This window comes from Varanus komodoensis, unplaced genomic scaffold (genome assembly GCF_004798865.1).
Source record: "Varanus komodoensis strain SLA01 unplaced genomic scaffold, ASM479886v1 scaffold14_1, whole genome shotgun sequence".
Classification (NCBI taxonomy): domain Eukaryota; kingdom Metazoa; phylum Chordata; class Lepidosauria; order Squamata; family Varanidae; genus Varanus; species Varanus komodoensis.
The window spans coordinates 26,294,156-26,318,427 of NW_025335438.1; the positions used below are offsets into that span (position 1 = coordinate 26,294,156).

At 37.8% G+C, this 24,272-nt stretch overlaps 1 protein-coding gene across 7 annotated transcripts in view; it reads right to left on the minus strand.

Annotated features, from left to right (window-relative positions):
- The window catches only part of GREB1L (GREB1 like retinoic acid receptor coactivator), a 209,339-nt gene that overhangs the window by 139,990 nt on the left and 45,077 nt on the right, over positions 1-24,272 (minus strand). Inside the window, exon 2 of one of the 7 annotated variants that reach the window (XM_044424232.1) lies at positions 19,853-19,970. The exons of the other annotated variants lie outside the window; for them this stretch is intronic. The gene's annotated coding sequence lies outside the window, so the exon portion shown is untranslated. The remainder of the gene's footprint in view (positions 1-19,852; positions 19,971-24,272) is intronic. 7 annotated transcript variants of the gene reach the window in all.

The following is a 24,272-nucleotide window of genomic DNA, read 5'->3' on the forward strand; positions in this document are numbered from 1 at the left end:
GCATGGAAAATACTGATTTCTCTTTTTTTAATCACAGAAACTCTAATGAAATAAAAAGCAACAGACTTCACCTTAACTGTAAACCAGGGATGCAATACATATAAAAATAAAAACAAAACTATGACGAAATATATAAACTTTTAATCCTTAAAATCTAATTTTACTCTTCCTATATTCCCCTTAATGGAGTTTCTGTCTTTATAATGTTAGCATCGTCAAAGGCCTTATTCAGCATTTGTGAGCCTGCCAATAACTCTGTAAAATTTGGACTTGCTAATTGCAATTAGCATGCTAACGGATATTATTAGAAAGACAATGTACAGTGAAGCATTTTGTGGGGTGGGGTGGGCACAGAGGAATCCATTAGAAAAGAATCCTATATGTATTTTAAAGTTACATATACATTCTTTCGACACTTCAGATTGTCCAATCCATGCCAGTAATGTTGTATGTAACCCTTCTTTTCATTTGATCCACAGAGATGGGCCATTATTAACACCACCCTCTTTTTGGCAAACTCTTGACAGTGCCATGTGTCTAGCCACAGGTGGGCTTCTGCATTGTGGTCAATAAATAGCAGTAGGGATCTGGCAAAATAGTAATAGTAGAAGTTTTTAAACTTCTAGGCAAAATTCCTCTGGTGATGGTGATACTGGAAGCACTCTTCTGCTACTGTGGCCTGAATAATGCCCATCTATCTCAACAGGCATTAGGGCTCACCTAGCCCTTCTCTGTGCAGCTCCTTTCACAGATTATCTACCACAGATTGGCCACTGCTGTCACAGCTGCATGGAGGGAGGGGAAGGGGCAGGGGAAGGGGGCCCTGAATCAACCCATCCACATAGCATCTTCACAGAGGTAACCATCTAGACCATTTGCCCAGTGAGCTCCTGTTTCAAGCAACTTGCATGAATGTAGCAACTAAAATTATACTTGTGCTCACATGAAACAACATGAATCAACATTGTAAAATGGTAGCTATAGCTGGAGATACAGCACATCAGAATTACTTTCTACACACAGCTGCATCTTCAGGACAGAAATGGCAGGAAACACATTTTAAAACTTGTGTTAACATTACTTGTATAAACAGAAAGGAGTCCACAGAAAACCTGTCTCATGTGGTTCTCCCTTCTCTCCTCCTTTTGTAAGACTCAGAAAAAGAATGAATATTCAGTTTCACTTTAGCAAATGCTTGACATGTTATTGCAAGCAGGCCAGGAATCTTGATAAACTCTGAATTGCTAAACAACCCAACAAATCCTAGATTGCTTTGCTAGACTGTTTACCAAACTAGAGATATTTTAATCCACAATTTTCATTTCACACATAACAAGACAGAAATCTAATAAAACAAAAGTGAATGTTGGTTTTGTCTTCCTCCACTCATAAGGGAGAAAGTGAGGGGAGTATATGAGCCCAGTGCTCTTGCAAGTTCCTTTCTTCTCATGAAGTGAGCACTAACCTGGCTTAGTGTTCTGTGTAAATACTGCTCCTGCATGGAGACATTTTTAAGTCTGAGCTGGCCTACAGGCCTTAGGAAAAATGTATAATTTGATCACATGAATCTTCAAAAGAAAGACAACAACAACAAGAGATATTGAAACTTTATAGACTTGCGGGACTGAAGGATTTATATGTATACTTGACCATATGGTTTTAAAACTAAGAATCCTTTTAAGTATATAACAATTAAACAGGAAATAGCAAAGTCATAATCAGTAACCTTAGATCTTTTTGAAGTGCAAAGAAGCCAAGTGACAGCCTACTGAGTAAAAACAACATCACACCTTTACAGAAGTGACTGCTGGGTGGGTGGAGGGGTAGAATCATTAAACAGTCATGCTATTGTACAGTGAGAATTTAGAAGCCAATTACACTTCATGAGTAGATTCAAAAACACATATTTCTACAATTCATTTTACATGTATTTCAGTTTGGGAAACTTCAAACAAAGTATCTTATGGCTTCTCCTAGAAACATCTGTCTGACTTCGCTCCATTAGAGCAAAATAAATCTAGGTTATTTTAAACAGAATAAGCATGCTAACATGAACTTTCCGCAGACTAATGTCAAAAGGCAATAAATGACCTGCCTTTTGGAAAAGCTTTATGAAAAATAAGAGGTGGTCACCAAATTATACATACTAAGATATGTTATTATAGCACCCAGCTATTTGGTTTATATGTGAAGTATGTCAGAGTAACATTACATACAACGGGGGTAGCTTTACAATTCTTTAAAAATATGGAGGCAGACTATTCCTCTTCAACAAACAGCTATGCAATTATCTAAAGATAAAGTAAATAATATATTTCAACTACCCTGCAGTATAGGATGAGTTCAAGAAACAAATGTTATTAAGGATTAAAACAACTATGAGTCTTACTACGAATAGTTTATGAATGGAGGAGAACCAATTATTCCAAGAAATATAGTGAGTTATCTCAAAAAGTAGGCTAAAGTCAATACTTAATTTAAATTTATACTTAAATTCTCTCAAAAGGTTTAAACTACTTACGCATCAATTATTGCAGTAAGATTGTAGCTTTGTATGGAGAATGAGGGGATAGGACAGGACTGGAGATGATAACAAACAATGATTAGGGCCTCTGTTTATCTCTCTTTCTATCTAAAAGGCCAGTAGTCACTGACAAAGAAGCACAATTAAAGTCTCTTTATAGAATAATGGTGTTATAGAATAACAACCCTTCCCAAAAAAGAATTAAACAAAATAAAGGATGGAGTAGACTTATGGCAGTTGTGTGTATACAAATGGAGCCAAAAATCAACAAAGGTGTAAGAATGACAACTTTCTATAATGTTTCTCTCTTGTCCATCCAACACATAAATTCACAGCTTTCAGAAATTAGGTCAACTTCAAAATCAACTCCATGTTTATCTTTGCTAGTTCTGCTTCTTCTTCTGGTGCAAAAGAAAGTAGGAAATCAATGAGGAAACATCACTCTAAGTGAGCCATTTATTGTACACCCGAAAGGGTAAGTGCCCCATAAACTTCAGTGATCCGTTTCCAATTAGCATCGCACAACAGAAGGCAACATCATCAGCATTAACAATTTTTACTGCCTCCTTAGGTAAAAAGGGCAAGTTTAGGAAATTACTTATTTCTTTTACTGTTATAAAAGATCTTAGAACAAGAGTTAAATAAAATACCTCCATTATTTGGTGTGTGGAAATGGAAAACTGCACTGTTCTCATTTCCATTTGAAGATTTTAAAATGTTCAACATATTTTAAAATTATACTGATACTCTAAAAGATAGCTGCCATCAACCATTAAAATGTCTGCTTAGTTTAGATATATTGCAAAGAAGGAAAAGAGTATTTAGAAAAAATCAAAGGACAGATGAAACAGACATCTTCAATATACATAATCATAATGGAAATGCAACATACCAACATATTACAAATAAATGAAATGCAATTATTGTAAAAAGGGAAGAAAGCCCATCTTTTTTGATATTAAATTATTTTACATTCTGAAACAAGGATTGTTGGTAGTGTATGGCAGCAGTTCCACATTTATAATGCAGAATAGAACGTGAAATATGGTAATCTAAATGGTAACAAAGGAACTGTGAGCTTCACTTTCAAAAGAGCACATGGCCATGTTGCATAGATGCAGAGCTATGGCCATTTTCTGGCTGTTTCCTTCCATGTTTTTCTTTAAAAAAAAATCTGTAGAGGAAAATGTATTGCTGATGGCAAACATAAAAGCATTACTAGAAAATGGTGTCAGGCCTCCTGAAACATTAATAGAGTGGTAAAAGAGAGTATGGCCACAAAAGCAGCTTGTAATCTGGTGATAACGATACTGACCAGAAAAGGTAGGACTTACTCTGGAGATGTGGGGGGTATTGTCAGACTTTCTGCTATGTGTACAAAAGCAGGCCTAAGGTGCAAACTATCACACTCTCCCTCAAGAGGCAGTTGGACAGCCATCTGTCAGGGATGCTTTGCCTTGGAGTCCTGTACTGACCAAGAGGTTAAACTCAATGGCCTTACAGGCTACCCCAACTCTTGTTATTTTATGATTCTACAATTCAGTGTGAAAAATAAAGTGTAGCAGTAGAATTATTACAGAAGAAGCCATGGGCACTCTTTTTTTCCTTCCCAATAACTAAAATTGTCCCTTTACCTGGCCAGGAAAGTGTACAGAGACTGATACTGTTATTCTGATTGTGACGTGAACCCAGCTCCCATTTTGACAAATTCTCTTGAGAAATACAAGAACAAGCACTATGAAACAATCAGTTGTTAGAATTTCATGCAAAAGAGAAAAGTACTGTTCTTTGACACAAGGCAGCAACTCCTGCCAAACTATGAAGAGAAACTAGCATTTTTCATAATCAACTGGTAGACATGGTAGTTAAAAAACTGTGGAAAGAGCATCAATACCAGCTTCTCCAATATGCTTATATAAAACATACAAGACCCAAAACACATAAAAGCAAGTTCATTGCTTTGCATCAAAGACCTAGAAGGACAAAAGACTTTCACTAGGAAAAGGGAAGCTTATTTCCATGTCCATGGGTATAGGTAGTTTTTGAAAGAGAGAAAGAGAGAGAAGAAACAGCACCCTAAAGCAATGTATCTTCATTGCAAACCAAGAGTTCTACAAGGTGTCAAGACACTGAATCATATGTGACATGATTAAGTACTCACCCAGAATCCTTCAAGAAAGCTAGGCAAGGGGGGAAAAATACCAACTTATTTACAAAATAGTTAAACTTTGTCAGAACAGGGCAGCTTCCCTGATTTACAAGTAGTTTGCTAAGTGTTGAGAGAGCTATGATGCTCCAGAAAAACAAATATAAAAATTAGGATATCAAATGCTTTTTCCCCGGTTTTTTTTTTCCTCAGAAGGCCTTCTTGTTTTGCTTTTTTTCCAAAAAATGGAAAAATTGCAGTTTGGGATTATAAATATTTTCATTTATAATGGTTTATAAACTGTTGCCCAGCCTTTACTCCCCACAAATGATTTCCAAAAACTATGCAATGGGAGGCCTTTTATAGAAAGACTAGAGATATAAAATGAATGGAAATAATGAAGCCATGGGGGAAAATGTTTTTTAATCTTCTCTTTTTAATCTTAATGTTTAAGATTCCCAGCACAATCATTTTTATCTTTCATTATGAAGATTATTGATCAAATATATCTTTTACTGATAGAAATTTAAGGATGCATTATGTTAAGTTTCCCAACATTAAGTACCATGACCATGTGGGAAAAAATGAGCATTCTTGACAGTTTGGGTATGGTTTCTGGGTCCTTTGGTTCTGAGTTTCCTCTGGTTAGATGCTAATGCAGTCAATTAATGTAAAGCTAAAACCCACTTCTAAGTTTACAGTTACTCACCCAGATACAAAAGAAAACCTTATCTCAGCTACTTTTCTTTAAAAGAAAAAAAAGTAACTCTGAGACTTGAGTCTATAGAACTCACTGCCATAATTTAGCTTAGTAAAGTTCTGAGATATCATTATTACGGAATGATGCCACAGCAATAACATCTTTGAACTACTGCCACTACGTTAAACTATATCTACCTAAAATAATACTCTGTAGCCTGATTCTTACAGCATAGCATGAGACTGACACTACTACAGATGAAATAAGATGTTCATTAATAGATACAATTTACAGAGGTTAGTAAAATGTCCCTTTTCAATGTTAGGTTGAGATTGTTTAAACTAATTATTGTTGCTCATAATTCCTAAAGCTGAGTCTTTCCCAGCTAAATAAAATCGCAAGAACTTTCTGTTTAGATGAAATTCCCCCGAACTCTACCCCACAAATGGGAGATGATTTAGGCATTTCCTCAAATTTCCTTACAAACAGTCTTCCTTTACTTCCAGTTGCTCCTGCTTCTTCTGACGTCCAGGATTCAGATGTTTCAAGGACTTGCTTTGCTAATAAGATTGTATTTGGTATATTAATATTAAAAGTATAGCTTAGACAGTAAATTTTTACACTCTTTACTTTTAAAAGAATTTAATTTTAGTGACAATTTTGTGTGCAAACCAAATTACGCACAAACATATATTTCATTTTCATAAAGCAACTTTCCCCAACCTGGTATTCTCCACCTTTTCCAGAGGACAATATCCAGCATTCCTGACTAGTATCTGTTTGGGGTTGATGGAGTTGATGTCCAAAATATATGATGAAATGATACCATGTTGAGGAAATCTGTCCTAAACCAACAATATAACCCCTTTCCTATACAAGGGGGTATACTGCAGCTTCATAAATCACAAAAAGAGCAGCAAAGAACCATGGCAGGGAAACAAATCTTTTAGAGAAAATTAAAGTGCAGGGAACAGTCTGAAGGCACAACGTTAAAGTAAACCAAATTGCTACCAGGGCGGCTTACAAAGGGGTAGGTACTGAAACAGTCTGTTGCAGCAAATATACCCACTTGTGATACCTTAAAGAGAAATCAATTCCTTCTGGCATAGACTTCTGTGGACAGTGTCCACATCATCAGATGTATATAGTTTACTTGTCTTATAGTGGAAAATATCTGCTGGGCATCTTATGTTAGCACCATTAAGCCTTATGGTATCACAGGGCTTTTTATTGCCCTTTCATTTTAAAGAATTCTTTAGGAAAGAGACAGTGACTGCTATAGGCCCATGCCTTATCTCCTAATCTGCACAGTCATCAAACTCTCTCCTTATTTTATGGGTTTCATATGGATACCTGCTAAGCACTTTTCTCACTGCCACAATTTATTCCAAACCACTTGTTCTAAAAATGAACAACATGGAAATGCTTAGCAAGTGTGTCCTGCACTTCCTTGATATTTCTTCTAGATCATGTATAATAGCCAGTTGACAGCTAAATCAGGTAATTCTTGCCCAATACCAAAGTCAAGACTACTACCTAACACTTCTCTTCAGATACTTAGTGGAGTCTTACCCATGAAATAGATTTGAATTACAATATGAAACTGAGTCTAACAAATGATCAATGAATAAGGGAAATTTTTAAGCATAAGCCATCGGCAGGAAAATCTTGCACAAATTAGCCGTCCATTCCCCTTAATGAAAAAATGGACAACATGTGGTCTGAATCTACAGGCAGCATACAGCCCTCTTTCCAATCCAGAAATTTAAGGGAATTACAAATAAATGATTTTTCAAAACTGCAAACAAAATGGCATCTGGAGCTACTTCAGAATACCATTCTCACATTTGTGTTTTTAGTCAAGGGGACAATCCACTATAACAAATCCAAGAGTTATATTCTTCTGACTCCTGATCAAACAGAAAAGTAAATGCAAAATTAGTCTTCTTAGTATGGAAAAGATGGTATTTTAATGACATGGTATTGGGGGGACAGCTGCTGTAGGAAGATTTAACAGAGCAGGCCTATGGCCTCAAGACAGTATATGAGGGACCACAGGATTCTTCCAATTCCCAGTTCAATGGTCAGGGAGACCTATGATAATAGAGTTGGAAATCCACTCTTTCATCTCCTCTTGCCCATACAGCTGGTACGAAAAGAACCATGTCGGCCATTGCTCTGAGGTAGTAAGAGCACCTTGGAAAAGTGGTAAAGGGCACATTACAAGGGCAGAAAGTAGAACAGACCAGTACAACTAGAATACGAGTTGTCCTGACCCCTGTCCAGCCTCCTCCTCTCTCCCTTTGAAGATCCATAGTTAGATGGACAAAATTGTCCATCCAAAATTGTCCAATTGTTTTGCAGGTGGAGATACAGGGAGTCGGAGAGCACCTCCACCACTTCTTTGTCCTACACAAAATTCTGTATCTCTACAGGCTGAGAGGCTTATGAGCATCCCAACTGGATTACACTCTAATACACTTGCTGCAAATATGAAAGAATACTGTTGCAAAGCATATGAAAGCTCACTGCAGCGTTTCTGAATGAATGAATAGCTTAAGAAAAGTACTTGAGATTTCACTTAAGTTACCAGAATTTTTAGAAATATGCTAGTTACAGTCAGTCGCTAGGTTACGAATGAGTTTGTTCCTGAAAAAATGGAAATTCATCTTTAAGTTAATTTGTTTCCAAGCTGGATGATATATAGTTGGCTCTTCACATTCATGGGAGGTAGGTGCACAGGATGTCTGTGAAAGTGGAAAAACTGCAAGGAAAGCCCCTCCTCACCACCTCCACCACCACTGCGCCCAAACTCACCAGCGCCTCCTCTTTGCAGCAAGGAAATACCAGAGCAATTTGCGCCTCTTCAGACGGGTGGGGCAGAAAGGCCTGCTTTGGAAGCCTCCCTTGCTACCCTTTCGGTTCCTTTCTCTGTGGTGATTCTTTGGAGGCCTTGCCTCTCTCCCCTCTCATTTCTGCTATTTCTTTATTGTGATGATCTTCCACAGTAATTTTTTTAAATTAATAGGCTTTAGGGCAGTTTATTTATTATGGATTGTTTGTAACTCAGATGTTCATAACCAGGGGACTACCTGTAATGGAATTGAATCATTCAACCCAAATTCTGCTGAATTTTGACAGCATTTTTACCCTACATGGATAGTTGCTACATATAGGAGTTTCATAGTAAACCCTCATAAGCTCTGCTTCAAGACTTCCCTACAATAACATATTATCTGAAGAAAGACTATATGGAGCTTACCAAGAAACAGAAGTGCACACAAAAAGAATTCTGAAATACTGCAGACAAAACCCATTTTGCCTACTGTAAATGTACATTACTAACAATAATTCAGGTGAAATAGCATCTTGTCTCTGCAATCTTATATTTTAAGCATTATTCAGAACAAGCTTCTATACATGCCTCTTGTATAGAAATCTTTGATAGAAGTCTATACAAGTTTCCATAGAAAGCTATTAATCACTGCATTTACAAGGGGCATTCAATATATTCTTGGTATCAGCATGAAGAAAAAGGAATAATAAACTGAAATAATTTTTATTTTTCAATTTAATCCCCCATAACTTCAATATACTTATTACATCTAGAAATTAACTTTTCAATTCCCTGTAAAAAACACCCTTCCTCCTTGTCTAAAAAATGTGTGTTAATTGCCGCCTTGAGCTCTTCATCGTCGGAAAATCGCTTTCCACGAAGATCATTTTTTAAATTAGGGAATAGGTAGTAGTCAGTGGGGGCCAGGTCCGGGCTATAGGGTGGGTGGTTTATTTCTTCGAAACCACAGTCTCACATAGCAGCCTTTGAAACATGCGCTGTGTAAACGGGCCCGTTGTCGTGAAGAAGCAACACCTCCGGTCAGTTTTCCTCGCCTTTTTTCTTTAATTGCTTCTCTTAAATTATGCAGAGTGGTTGCGTAAGATGCTGCGTTTATGGTTTCACCTTTTTTTGTGTACTCGATCAATAAAATTCCCTTTGAGTCCCAAAACACTGTAGCCATGATTTTTCTGGCCAATGGAGTGACTTTGAATTTCTTCGGAGGGTCAGCACCATTTTTACGCCACTGCATGGACTCCTGCTTACTTTCAGGGTCATAGTGATGAATCCAAGTTTCATCTCCAGTAACAATCCGGTTGAAAATACTTGATGGATCTTCACCACAGAGCTCGAAAAACTCCCTACAGCACTCGACTTGCACTTGTTTCTGAGGCACCATGAGCATTTGTGGCACCCATCTTGCACAGACCTTTGAAAGGTTAAGATGGTCATGAAAAATAGTAAATATGGTACCAACGGATAGGTTTGTCATCTCTGCTACCATTTTGATTTTTATTTGGGCATATTCCAATAGAAGTTTCTCAATCTTTTTTCATATTTTCTTTCGTAGTGGCAGTAACCGGCCTGCCCGAGCGAGGGTCATCTTTAATGCTTTCTCTGTCCCTTTTAAATTCACTTGACCACTTCTGAACAGTAGATAATGAAGTTGCAGAGTCCTGGTAAACAGTCACTATCTCTTCATAAATGATTTTTTGACTTTTTCCTTGTTTTGTAAGGAACTTAATCACAGAGCGGTGCTCAATTTTCTTCAATGTTGTCACGTCAGTCATCATGGTCATCTTTCACTGAGGATTACTAGGGAACTAATAAAAACACCTATTTGAAATTTTGCATGTATACCCTCAGATAGTGTCATTAGCTAATGAAATAATTACCCACATCAATAGCAAATCAACCTGAGACCGAGAATACAATGAACGCCCCTCATAATTTCACCTATACTGAAGCTTCAATCCAAGATCTACACAGGGCGCTTGCATGGAGAAATAGTGGCATTTTCCCCATTCTAAAATAATACTCCACTTTTCCAGTTCTAAAAAGCAAAAATAGGAAGTGTGCTTAGAACAAGAGGAAGAAGAAAGAAACCTGAAGGATGGCAACATCATAAACAATTGTGAACAGGGAATTACAAACATGTAATAAAAACCCGTTAGCTGTCTGTGTTGACGGGAACTAAAGCTCAGACAGTGAGAAGAGACTGCTATGGAATCTCAGCAAGTTCCAGCAGCAGATCAAGACCAGGGGATGTTTGGGGAGATAAAAGGAGGAGTTGCCATCAAAGCTTGACAAGAGTCCTGGTCAACTCCATGGGAATGAGGTAAAGTCAGAGGACAAGCCTAACTCACAACAGGGGAATGGGCATAGGAGGCTCAGCAGCCTGTGTGACACAGAGGTTCCTCTATCTGAAGAGGTTGCTCCAGACTCAAATGGCAGCTAATACCAATTGCCAGGTGACAGCTCTAGCAGGAGGTTCAATTGGGTAAGAAAGTAGACATGATTCCACAGTGTTCCACCTGCAGAAAAAGGACTTTATTTGGATGATTTTTATCCTATCCTTTACAATTGTCTCAGGATTATAAGGAAGATTGGGAATGAGGAATATTAGAGAGGGCTTCACAATTTCTCTCTGTGGGTGCTCAGAGGCAGGTAACAATAAAGTTTTTTGGGAGAAGCTTTGGATAAGTCTGTTTACTTGACAGGAGAATGGCAGATCACAATACATATGGCAATGTGCCAGATGCTGATTGCTCACTCTTTTAGTATAGCTCCAGGCACAATTTATGCAACACTGTTGAGTAGAAACAGAACACTGTTTCCGCTACACACAATGTGTGCTCTTCTGGTCCAAGGATGTCATAATGTCTCCCATACTGGTTACAGCTTGTTGCCAAAAAAGAAGAAAAATGAAGGGGTGGGGGAACAGTGTGTCAAAAGTGTGTGAAGAACTATAAGTCTGCCTTGTTTTGTGAAGAAATTGTCACTGACCTGCTACTGAATTTGAATTTTGGAAGGGATTAAGTTGTGTTGACAGAATTCATCCCTATGACTGAATTCAAATAAGTATCTGCCCTGGACCCCAACTTGGACATAGGTCATTGAGTGACTGCCTCTGAACTGCAGGTGTTCGCACTGCTCATGTGAACTCCTTTGGGCAGAGCAAGATTGTGATGTGATATCAGGGGTGGATACCAGCACCAACACAGCTTGTGTTTTACCCCTTTCAATAATATCTGAATAGGTTATTAGAAGATTCAAAACTGAATGCAAAAAATAAAACAATGAAACAATAGAATTGTGTTCACTCTGATTATCAGCTTCAACAATTTTGCTAATTTAACAGATGGTGAACAGTCCAAATGTTCACATTTTGGAAACAGGCTGGCCAAAGCAGTGAGATGCATCTGGCTCAAATGGTAGCTAACACAATTTTGAAGAGCAAATAAAGCTATTCTCAACTGCTAAATATTTAGAACAAAACTGCATGAAAAAACCTGGATGATAAAAATAGAATAGTTCTAGAGACTTCTAAATGTTAGCAAGTGTTCAAGCAAGCAAAGACATTACCTTAAAACAAACAAACAAAAACACTCTGCCTAAAGATTGTTCAGAATTTGATACAAATACCACTTCAGTCAACTGCGAACATACCTTCTTTCAACTTGGATTTGAATCTTTGTGAGAGCAAGCTTGACCTATCTGAATGCCCTGATACTACAAACACTCAAATGCATCATAAGTATCAAAACACTCAGAAAACCATTTGTGCCAGAACATTAAAGAACACAAAAGAAATTGACATCACTCTTTCTGCCCAGCGCTAGAGCAAGCTCTTCTGCCTCTGCCTGAGGCAAGAGCGTACATCTGCTGCGGCACTGTGCCCCTACACTTTCCTCATGTACCTTTTCCTCTACCACTGCATTGTGTCCCCCACTCTCTCCCTGTGCTGCACTCCCCTTCTCCTTCCTGCTGCTACATTGCATCTCCTTCCCACATCACACCTCCTACCATTTTGGGCCCCCTTTCACCTTACTGTGTTAAGCTTTACTGCTCAGCTGCTCAGTCAGAGCAGGCTGCCTGCACGGCTCTTCAAAAAGCCCACCAAGCCAAAATGTCAGGCTCTGAGGGGATGTATCCTCAGAAGCATGCACAAATGGAGTGTCTCAGGAAATCACCTGTACAGATGATCTCCTGGGACACTTTTCCCATTCCTGCCTCTAGGAAGAACCCGATCAGAGCCAGGCATTTGAAGCACATCTGCTTCTGAAGAACGGTGCTGGCTGCTACCTTGGCTCTCCAAGAGGGCGCTTGCTCTAGAAGGGCAAATGCTCTGGCCACTCTTCTTGTTACAGTAGGACAGCAGCTTGACAAGACCTTTCAAGGCAATAGCTGAAGGCAAGAGGAAGGGGGTGATGACATTTGCCACTCCTGAAGCAAAGTGTTCATCTGTTTGTCCCCCGATAAGCATACCATCATTTTATTAAGTATTGGTAGGATTTCCTGCCATTTCCTGCCATTTTGTAAGCCACCCTGAGATGCCACACATAGAGGACGGCATATTAATGTTTTAAATAAATAAATATACTATGAAGATAGTAACAGAATCTAGTTATAAACTTAGCCTTGTTTTGTTCATAATTTGCTACATACTGGAATCATCCAACTGACCATGGAGATAAAAATAAGGCAAAGGGGAGTGGGGAGAGGGAAGTTCTTAAAGTAGAACTAACACTATTTAGGATTTTACAATTTAAAACCAGAACTTTAAAATCTGAACAGAAGGCCATGGGAAGGTAGATCATTACTATAATTTAGTCCCAGCAACCCTTCCTCATAGGCCTGTTTCTCTTCCTAGGCCAGATCTCAGTCTGCTCTCTTCACTGCAAAGGCACTGTGTGGTAAACTATTCACAAGAGTATAAATTCTAATGTCTGGAAGTAAATCCTGCAAAAATGTAATAATATTTCTACAACCTTAACAAGAGTTATATTTTCATCAATATACAGTAAATACTGCATTTGGTCAGAATCCAACAGAAAATTTGCTCTAGGGTTAAAGATTCACAGCATCTAACTGTACATCCCTCAGTTATAAATATAGTGCGTACAAAAGTTCAGAATATTATATTCACATTGCTTGCCTATATGCTACTGGGCCAAGTATAGGGTTTGGTATATGTACACAAAACCCTGAACAACTCTAGATCAGGATATGTAGGCTATAGGTACTCAGTTACCCTCCTGAAGGTGTCCAAGGTCTGGTTGTCTGATCCATGATGGGTTCTAACAAGGCCTTTAGAATCACAGCATTAACTCAGTGGAACTCCTTACCACCATCAATTAGATGACAAACCATCCAAATTCTCAATGTCTACTGAAAACATACGTTGTTTCCCAATAAACATTCTCAAGTAGGTGATAGTATCTTCTGTATACGATAATATACCATACTCAGTTCAGAATTTAACGCCATGTTTTTAAAAACATATACTACATTTTTGTATATTTATCTATGTAAGCTATTCATACATTATCAAGTAAATAATAATGAGAATAGTTATGCCATTAAGGCTGTTTCATACAAATGTTTTCTCATTAAATATATCCGCTCTAGAAGGCACAAATTATGTAATCCCTCACATGATGCAATATGTATTACGGTACAATTGATTCCTTTCTTTTCAAAATTTGTCTTAAATAGCTTAATGAAATGTAACTAGCCCCCAGTTGGCAATTCTCAGCAGCCACATAAGAAGATTCATATGTTAGCTTACATATTTAACTTTTACTACTTCTTAACCCAACTGTTTCAAGCAGAAGTTGTGCATGAGGCAGAAAATGTGGCAACTTTTAAAACTAGTTCTTAAAAACAGAAGTGAAAGTAGTAGTACCATAGTTAATAAAAAGGGGATGCAATTTATTCCTTACATCAATTTCCATTTTATTCCTTTTTTCAGCTTTAGTCGTCATTCAAAAGGCATTGTTCAAATTGCCCTAATTTGAAAACAACAAGTGTAGGAAATACTTGACAATGAAGATGTAAAACCTCTAAAATCCAGTTACCTTAGTAACCATGAGAATGTAGAAGAATAAGAATACACAGACAGTCAGGACATCATTTCAGATTCTGCAGGGTTTAGGCTGGAATACAGTCAGCTTTCATTAGCTTTTTGTTTTTCTCAGCAGGTCCTTGGACTTTGAAAGGAAACCTGAATGACAGCTAAGAGCAATTACAGCCTTACTCTTGATTACCCATGCCAAATAGGACTGCTTTCTCTAGTGTAAACTTCCCAGGCTAACCATAATCAAGGAGGCCCTGAACATGAGTTATACTCCCAAATTAAAACCAATGTAATTCAGTTCTTCTGACATAAGGAATAAAATGGCATCCCTTTGTAGATGCATCAAGTTAATATTTAACCAGCATGCAAAAGCTATTCCTTACTACTTAGACATCTCTTATTACCAGCCACTGCAACGACAAAAGAAATAAAGAACACCTTGCTTTCATAAGCAACTATGCTGATTTCCATTTTAGGATGGGGAAAGCAGAGTCTGAGAAAGTTTAAAGACTCTTCCTGAGGTCATTTATGTAATCTGTGGCAGAAATAAGCAGAAAAATCATTTTTTTCTCAGAATGTAGCTCTAAAGGCTGATGGCTTTTAGTGCTGTTCTACTTAGTCATTCCAAATAAGACAGTGCTTAAAGAAAGTACATGTTTAAAATTATCTTAAAAGAAAAATCAAATTAAAAGTGAGTTCAAAATATTGTATTATTAAATACAAAAATATATCATGAAGATCTTGTTTATTTTTAAAAGAAAATGAAATACTAAATGCTTGTTTAAAGAGCAACAGTAGCAAAATATGTTTCAAGAAAGATAAAGTACTACCATTAATTTAATAGGATAATGGTTGTAAAATGTTTTATAGATACTGGCAGGTGTTGGAAATGTGGACAAGTAGATTCTGTTACTTCTTCTTTTATTACAAAAAGTAACTGTATAAGTGATCACTTGATCCAACAGTATTCCTTCTGGTTCTTCTCAACTAAGCAGTAGCAAAAGTACATAGGGTATTAGTAAATAGAAATGGTGGAATAACACCTCCTCAGTGAATAAACCAAGAACATAGAAAATCAACAATTAGAAATTTAATTAGGATAAAAATATGACAGCAAATAAATTATTTTTGATAGCTGAAATGTGCACATTGTTTTAATTATTTCAATTGTCTTAGAAGGCTAGATAAGAAATCTCACTTCCTCTTTGAGGCATAAGTGTTACAACACCTTAAGAACTCAAATTATTTATTATGCTTGATAAAGCAGAACAATTGTTGGTATCATTAAAGGATAAAGCTTGAAATTTCCTCAATGCCAACGAATCAGTTTAAAGGCATGACTCAGTGAAAATTACACATATGAACAGCTCTACTTACTTTAACAACACATCTACAATAGTATATAAGTATTTTGTTTTAGTAGGGTTTGCTATCTTTGCTATCTTCTGGAACAGGCATTAATCTGACCATACTCACCTGGTTTCATCTTGGAAGCAAAGGAGGCCTGGGCCCAGCTAATACCTGAATGCTCCATGTGTATTGCTCTGAAAGTACTAGAGTAAGGGTGGTGACCTAAAACCAGGCAATTTAATTTAATGAATGGATAAAATTAATGACACAAAAATAATAGCTTCTTCAATTACTTCAGTACTAGTGACTCTCACAGAGTTGGTACACTAAGCATTTTTCAATATCAAAGTGAATAGAAGTCTTTGTTCATGCAAACTGAAACAAACTTCTAAGTGACATGATCTATATTCAGACTGTTCTCCAAAAATGTAAATCGAATTAATGAGAAAGCAAGTCAAAATAAAGTGCTTTGTTCTGATTCCCCAAAACAGCAGAACTAAAATAGCAGCACAATTATTTCCTCAGTGGTATTATCTGCTGGAATTCCAGAGCATCTACTACCAGGTTCAGTAGTATTACAATTCAGCTATCCAGTATTTACAAACGGTAGTGTGGGCGGGGGTGGGGAGTGGCAAAGACAGAGATACCACCAGTGGTATTTGGGAATGTATATGGGCCCTAAAGAGAACCAATTGTTTGGGAGAGACAAAAGCCAATTCAATAGGAAACCAACCAGGCTAAGACAGATGGTCACTGATTCAGGTTCCACCCCTCCCCACAACAAAAATAAGCTTAAGGAGGCATTTTCTGTTCCTAAGCAACACGCCAAAGAAGGCATAAGTCTTTTACTACATGTTATTTCCCCTGCTCCTTTCTGATTTAATGTAAAAAATGTCATTCACTAACATGGTAGGTTTTAAAGAAGACCTGAAATTAGCTCAGCTGTGAATGGCTCTAATTGAAGCATGCATTTTAATTACTTAAAGCACATGAGCAAAGTGGCTAAAATTGCTGGCTTAGGGCACATCCATTCACTGTTTAAAATGTCCATTCTACGTTCTGAAAATTTAAGTAATGCTAATGCCATCTTCTCTAAACTTATCTCAAATGCTACACCTTATTTCCTCTTTTTAGAAAGTAAATGCTGTATTTTGTTTTACAGCTGCTATGATGTGGAAAAGTTTAAGCTCCTCCACCCCATTTTTCCTACCTCTATCTCAGCCTAAAACCATACTGTACTTTTAAAAAAGACAATGTAAAGCAGCAACAATATCATATTCCTGTGCACATGATTAGATTTCAGGCCTTCATGTATGCCTTCGCGTACATGACTGCTAAAAAAAAAGTGACTATTGGCAATATAGAAATGAAATAAATACATAAATAAAGAACCAACTGAAGTCCTGTCATACAGTTTGAGGGCCTATGATAAAACTTAGACGTAGCAGATTTACATAGAATAGATTTCTATGACAAGCGATAAACAACCTAAGAGTTTACAACCTCACCTAGCAAGTTTGCATTTTTGCACAGATTCTAAAGATTAGAATATATCCACCCACAGTTGTCCAGAAAACATTTGAATTACTGTGTTAGATTATAAACATAATAGGCCAGAATACTCAGGATGCCTTCATCAACTGAGCTAAGGATACTTCATGCAAGGGCCCTGGGGTATAGAAGACAATTCTCCCACATTCTCCCACAATTCTTATTTGAATTCTGCCAATTGTTTTTTTGTTTTGTTCTGTTTTTTCAAGCCATAGAACAAAAACAAGAGATTACATTTCTTTGCAGCCTTCACATTTCTAATATTTTAGGAACAGCCAAATGGCTCTACAATGTCTGAAAGTTACAGAAATCAAGAACTTACACAGTGGGGGAGAGAGCACAGTAAATCAGGTTCAAAAATGCTACCAACATTTGGTGAGGGACTGCTGCTTGTGCAAAGAAATAATGAAGGATGAGACAAGGATATGAGAGTGAACCTTGCTTTTTTGTTTTTTTTTTAAAGCCCTTTGGCTCAATTCAGATTAGGATCAAGAAAGAACAAAACAGGTTTGCTTGACCCTGTTTCATGCAAGTGGGTAACCAGAGGTCTATAAAGAAACATAGTTAAAATTAGATGCACAAGCGATCTGCAGTAATAAAAGAAAGATTTACAGTTATAACCTTTACTCAAAACTGAGATGGGAGGATACCAGCTTTTCAGTACAGTAGCTAATCATCTGTTCAAAATTTAGAGCTGCTTGGTATGCCATTGTCACATTCCTAATTTTTTCACAGGATTTGCATGTCAGCAAGGCAAAAAGAGCCTAGTTGAAGACAGCACCTACATTAGCTACAATGGACATTCAATTACTATCCCATTTGTGCTTTCCAGTTCCCATTAACACTTGCACATTCAAGACTAGGCAAAAAGAACAACAACAACAAAATGCAAAGTGGGTAACATATGGTCAAATAAAAAAAACCCAGAGAAGGAATGTTAGAACAGCATGTGGTCTGCAAATGTTTCATTCACTCACACACTGACTGTTCACCTTACCTTTATTAAGCATTCCTTAATCATCTGCTGAAAACAGTTTGTTTTAGCTACCAAGCTCAATATAGTCACATTTGTGTTTTTGTTCAATATGCCATTAAATGGGCTAATATTTTGCTAAGCAGAAGGTCCCTAAACAGCAGGAAGCAAACAGAGCCCTTGATAGCCTGAACTCAGTAAACAGCCTTGGCTTCAGTAAAGTCCATTTCCACATCCCCACCACCTCCTCCAAATAAAAGCAATACCAACCAGAAAAATAGGCTCCGCGATCATCACTCTGCAAAGTTGTTGACAGGGATCACCTGAGTGAGGATTTGAACAAGGTCCTATTCCAGTAGTCTAAATATTTAGGCTTCATACCAAACCACTGTCTTAAATAGACAGTATTATTTTTATAAAGCAGATAGTATTTTTAGACAAAGATTTTTTTTAAAGAAAACACAGTATTTCCTTGATCCTACAGTGCGACATGATATAAAAGGAAACCACCAGCAGCAAGGACAAGCTGTGCTCCACTTGGTCTCCTCTGAAGCAAGTAATGTGCCTTCCTTGAGCAAATGTAGCTCATATTTCCTGCTGTGGACATATTCTCCAGGGCTTCCTCTGGAAGGGACCATGAAGAAAGTGGCCCATTCCATTTCTTACTATGGTGGCCTCTCAATACTGTAGTTCAGATAACATAACAAGCCCTGGCTACAAAACCCCACAACAAGCCATGACTTTACAGGCGCAGGAGGTCACCTTGTTGTTTGTGGCAAGTTTGAAAAACATGGCTTTGAGGCCATGCAAACCTAGTCACTGTGTCCAGAGGAGCTTTCTGCACAGTATGCATTCATAGGATTGCTGCTCCAGTATCTTAACAAGTCTTTGTTTAGAAAAGGCTTAACCTGAATATGGCAGAACACCCATAAAAGAAGAATGTTCTCATCTTGGATTAGTTTTTCTCTGCTACTTCGACCATCTGTACAGTTTGTAGAAAAACCTGTAGACCAGGTCCCTATCCAACCCTCTGGGACTCCAAGATGGCCACATCCCTTTTCCAGCATCACTGCCTTTCTCTTCACCACTGATCATTTCGTTGAAAATACTCTCCTCAAGTTGGATTACTGGCAGTAAGAGTCTTTGGCATTTTTGGTATTTAGGCCCTGTCCTGCTTTAGGCCCTGTCCTGCTATTTAGGCCATAGACCAGGACCTTGATCATCATTGGAATGCATCTCCCCATAGCTTCTTCAAAACTGAATTCAGTCTTACATTGAAATATGTTTAACAATGCTACTGTAAATCTGCATGTACAATCAGTTTTGAACTAAGCTGAGTTACAAATCAATGCAACAGTTAACTCCTTGTAAACATGTGTTATGATTTACATGTTTCAATGTGAACACATGTGTGTGGTGGTGAAATAAAATAAGCTGTGGAACTATTTAAAATGATGCAGAAACATGAAGCTAAGATGTTAAAAATACCTAAAGTCACAGCTTGGTGGAGGATTTCCACAACCCTTTTCTGTGTTTTGATGGTTTTAAAAAGTTCGTATTTTCAACCTATCCACAGTATGGCCTATGAGACAGTCAGGGAACTATTTTTTTATTCAGCATATCAATCCTTTATAAATAAATCCATATAAATCCTTTAGGAAATCCACACTATATGTATTTCCAACTTAGTTACCCAAATCACCAAGGTATCCTCTTATTTTGTTTGGAAGAGAGCTGGTGTCTGATAGCTTCTTGATTCGAAATTGCTCTATTAGCTTCATCTTCCTCTGTTTTGTTCCTGCATTGCAGAACTGAAGCACAGAAAGAAAATGTTGTTATTCTTATAAAGATTTTATTATATTTTGTCTCAATGGCTTGTGAAATCATGCTAGCTTCCCACCTCTTCCACCAAATTACTTGTTTTTAACTTAATTTCCTTTCAGCAGTTTCGCAGATTTGAGGGCAATTTACATTCATTTTTCTATCATACCTTTCTAATTAGGCTGGATAAATATCACTAAACCAAAACATTACACTGTCACTGATCTGAAAATCTGTTAGATCTGTACAAAAGAAGTGGCTCAAAGCTGTGGTGCTTGTCTGAACTGACTCTCCTGATTGAGTTCACAAAGAACCACTGAGCTGGAAACATTTTCAAGATTCGGTCAGTCTAATCATACCTTTTCTTTCTGACCAGTTTCCTGGTTGCTTTCTACTTCTTTTACCTCTGAACGTCTATTCACATGCAGCACTTTCATTTGCATATTAAAATATTTATTGAAAAAAGTTCTATATTTTTCAGTGAAACCTCTTTTAAAAATATGTGGCTAAGGTCTTGGGGGGGCGGGGGAGATAACCCTCACTCAGAGAAATGCCTTGACTGGGTTTTGACAATATGACAAACCATCATGGGTAACCAGTCACTGTGGGTTATCATGCAAATCCAGACCACTTCCTGCCAGGCTGCTTCTTCAGGAGCAAAAAGTCACCCTGCCAATCTATGTCTTGTTTTAAGGGTTGTTGCAACAACTATGGATTGTCATCCCCTCCGAACTTGGGAGAACAACCCCATCATGGGTCCAGAGAAGTGGCAAACAAGTTCCTTGCTACTCATGCCAAGTTCACTTGAGCCACCATCAGTGATAATTCCATAAATGGGCTGGGCTGCACTTTGTACATTTCCAAACACCTGGAGTCTCAGGAAAGTGGAGGATGCTGATAACTGTCAGCTCCAACCTTAAATCTAGAGTATTTCACTGTGAAGGCAGTGATCTGCTCATCATCCCATTTTGCAAGCAAAGATCTGCTCATGGCTTTGCTTTCATTTGACAGCTCACAGTTTGTCAGCAGCCAAATGAAAGCAATGTCTTGGAAGTCTGGCTTTCTCAATGTCTACAGATAGTACTTGTGTTGCCAGCAGACACCTACCAGGGCATTGACCAGGTAAAGCTTCAAATTTTAGGAAGTCAGAGCTGCACACTTGAGAAAGTCTGAGCTACCAACCAATTAAAAAAGTGGAAGTATCCTTGCATACACGGAAAAGGTGGCTAACCGGTGAAGGCTTCCAATGTGCTTCTTGGACACTTTGAAGATGTTGTCACGGGCTGCCTTTCTCCAAAAATAAAGGGGGAGGAGTCACAGCAATCACAAAAGAGATTATGATCACAGCAGAGAGAAGAGGCAAGACAGGTTCAGCAACCAATTCTCCTGGAATACCAGCAGGAGGACCAACCATGGCTGTGTTGCCATGCTGGGTGAACTTACTCATTCTGTTTTCAAGCAGGATTACACGGACTCCTTGGGTTCCATGAGCATCCCTCAGGACTTCAGTGAAATTTTACAGCCTCTCATTTTCAGGGATTTTCCCTCTATAAAATCTAATTAAAATGATTTTCAAAAACTGGTCTAAGCAATGGAATACTACTGTGGCTGTAGTGCTCTGTCAGCATTCCCAGATGCTCTCCCTTAACTTGACCATCTGATCATACCTTCATTATGGGAAAGTACATCTACTGTAATCAGGTCATTTTTCTCTGATTTCAGCAGCTGAAAATTGCATTTCTATTGCATTTCAGAAAGACTAAGGATTTCTTGATTTCACTGTACAAGTTATTGTTGAGCAAATTTTTAAGATCAGTTCTTAAAATTTCCTTGTGAAAATGATTGTTGGAAATGACTTTCCACTTTGTTACTGTGTGTTTTTATATTTTGTTTTATTATTATTATTATTATTATTGAGTGTACTTTAAACAGCAGAGAAATGGTATGAAATGCTGAGTAAAGGAAATAGGCATTTTTGTAGTTAAAGAGACAATTTGGCTATTGTGTTGTTAGAATCTATTACTATTTTCATTTCTATCCAACCCAATAGCTGGGGTCACAACCATCTTTCATTTTATTTCCATGGAAGCAAGTAACTATTCACTCTCATTTACATTTATTATCACATCTATAACTTTCAATATATTTCCTCCAAAATCTCATCAAAACATCATATGCTCTTTACCTCCAAATGCTCTTTTCTTATGTTATTAACAACTGAAAGCAACTTGCCACCCATCTATTTCAGTGGCATACAGGTAATCCAATCCTCCTGATAAGCAGCTGTTGTCTTTCCTACCATTACAAAGAGTTACTCATCATTTTCACTTGGAAATGGTGAAGGCCAATGTCAAAAATGAGGAAAAAGAACAAGACAGTCACACTGGGGGTGGGGGGGGGACTCTTATGGAGATTTACTTGTAAGTAAGTACTACTGAAATCAAAAGGACTTGTTTCCCTGCAAAAATATGTGTATTCAACTTGGAAAAAAATCATGCTTTTGATAAACTGAGGTACTACTTTTTTCACAGAAAGTAAGTAAGAAGCAACTACACAAAGAATCAATGGAGTATATGTGATTCTCATCACTCTTCAGTAACTTAACAGCTATTTTCCCTTAGAGAGTAAAAAGTAACAAAAGATCTTTGAGATTAGTGCAGAAGATAGAATTTTTGCCAACTACAAACAGAGCCCTTTCTAACTAAAAAAAATATCAAACAACAGATGCAGGGTATAATTTATGGCATAGTACTGTGGGTTGCGCCCTCAATGCTTGTAAGCCACTGAACTTGGAGTTTTATAAGCATCCTATGCAGAGGGAGAATCAGCAACTGGCTCCCTGCACCACCTGTTCCGCATTTTTACTAGTCGAAGTGAGAAGGAAAGCAACTGCGGAGGGCACAGGATAGACACTGGCCTCTGTGTATTGCCCCTCTTCTAGCTTCTCACAGAAATTATCCCTTTATCTTCTCTCTCCAAGGCCACTTTGCCAACCTTGGAGAGGTCTTTCTGTACCTGTTGTGGGGTGAGGGAATTGGCACACAGAATCCTAGTTTGAGACCTAGTTTCTGATCTTGAATCTGGGACTTCAAATTATCTAGGGCCCATAGGAGCAATACCCCTATCACTATTCTACTCCAGAATGAATCTCCAGCAGCAGAGCTGTGTTTGAGAATATGGAAAACAGAATAGAAGAGATCGGTTCAACCTCTTATGTTTCTTTCCCCACTGCATACTGGATACAAACAACTAATCCCTGGAGTTATGAAGATTGATCCTCTAGCTCTGAACCCCAGAAAGTCTCTTTTGATAGATTAACACTGGTCTTTTATGCAATATCTGCTCTAAACCTACACCAAACAGTGAGGCTACTGTAAGACAATGTGCCTGCAAACTGTTCCTTGTGCAATAGGTACATTCTGAACCACAGCGTATTAACAGAATATGAAACATAGTTAGCTTTTGCTTTGAGTATTAGCATGTAAACCTTTGCAAGGAACCACTGTCATTTATTTAGTTGAAACATTTCTATACCACTGTTCATCATCTACCATTGTTATACCACATCATATACCACAATATACCACTATTCATTCCAGGGAGGAATACAATGTAAATAATACAGTATCCAGGACCAAATAGAATATAATAAAACCAACAATATCCAACAGACTTAAGACAAGACAACAAATAAAAAATATTGCAAACATGGCAGCAAAGAAAGATGCACAACCTGGTCTGTGGATTCCAAGCATGCAGCTATATGAGCTTTTGGCTCTGCTGTATGTTTTTGGGTAATACTATGCCCTTCTCCACCCTATCACTAAGAAGAGTGCTTCAGGTTATTTCTCTAATTTTCTCTCTAACCAGACATTTTATGATTCTAATTCTTGTTTTTGTTTTTCCTAAAATTGATAAAGAAAAATTTAAGCCATTACCTTTGGCTTACCTATGTGCAATTAATATGCTAAATCCAGGTTGCATTTCAGCAGTGTTTTGGTAATATCCAGACAGAGGACTATGCAGGCAAAGCGAATGACACTGTCCCTTCACTTATGATTGTCTCTCTCCAGACAGAGTGGGAACAGCCCCATTGTGATAAGGAAAGACAACCCCCAACATGGCTCCTATTTGTCAGGGTGCAGAACCTCAAAACTGCCTACTAAATCCAGCCAACCTGGGGGCCCAGTCTGGCCCTCTGAAATTTCCCAGGTAGCCATGATACAGTCCTCATGCCTCTTTCTTAAACCACAGTAGTTGGGTGATCTCTCAGTTTCTATGTGATTTTTCCA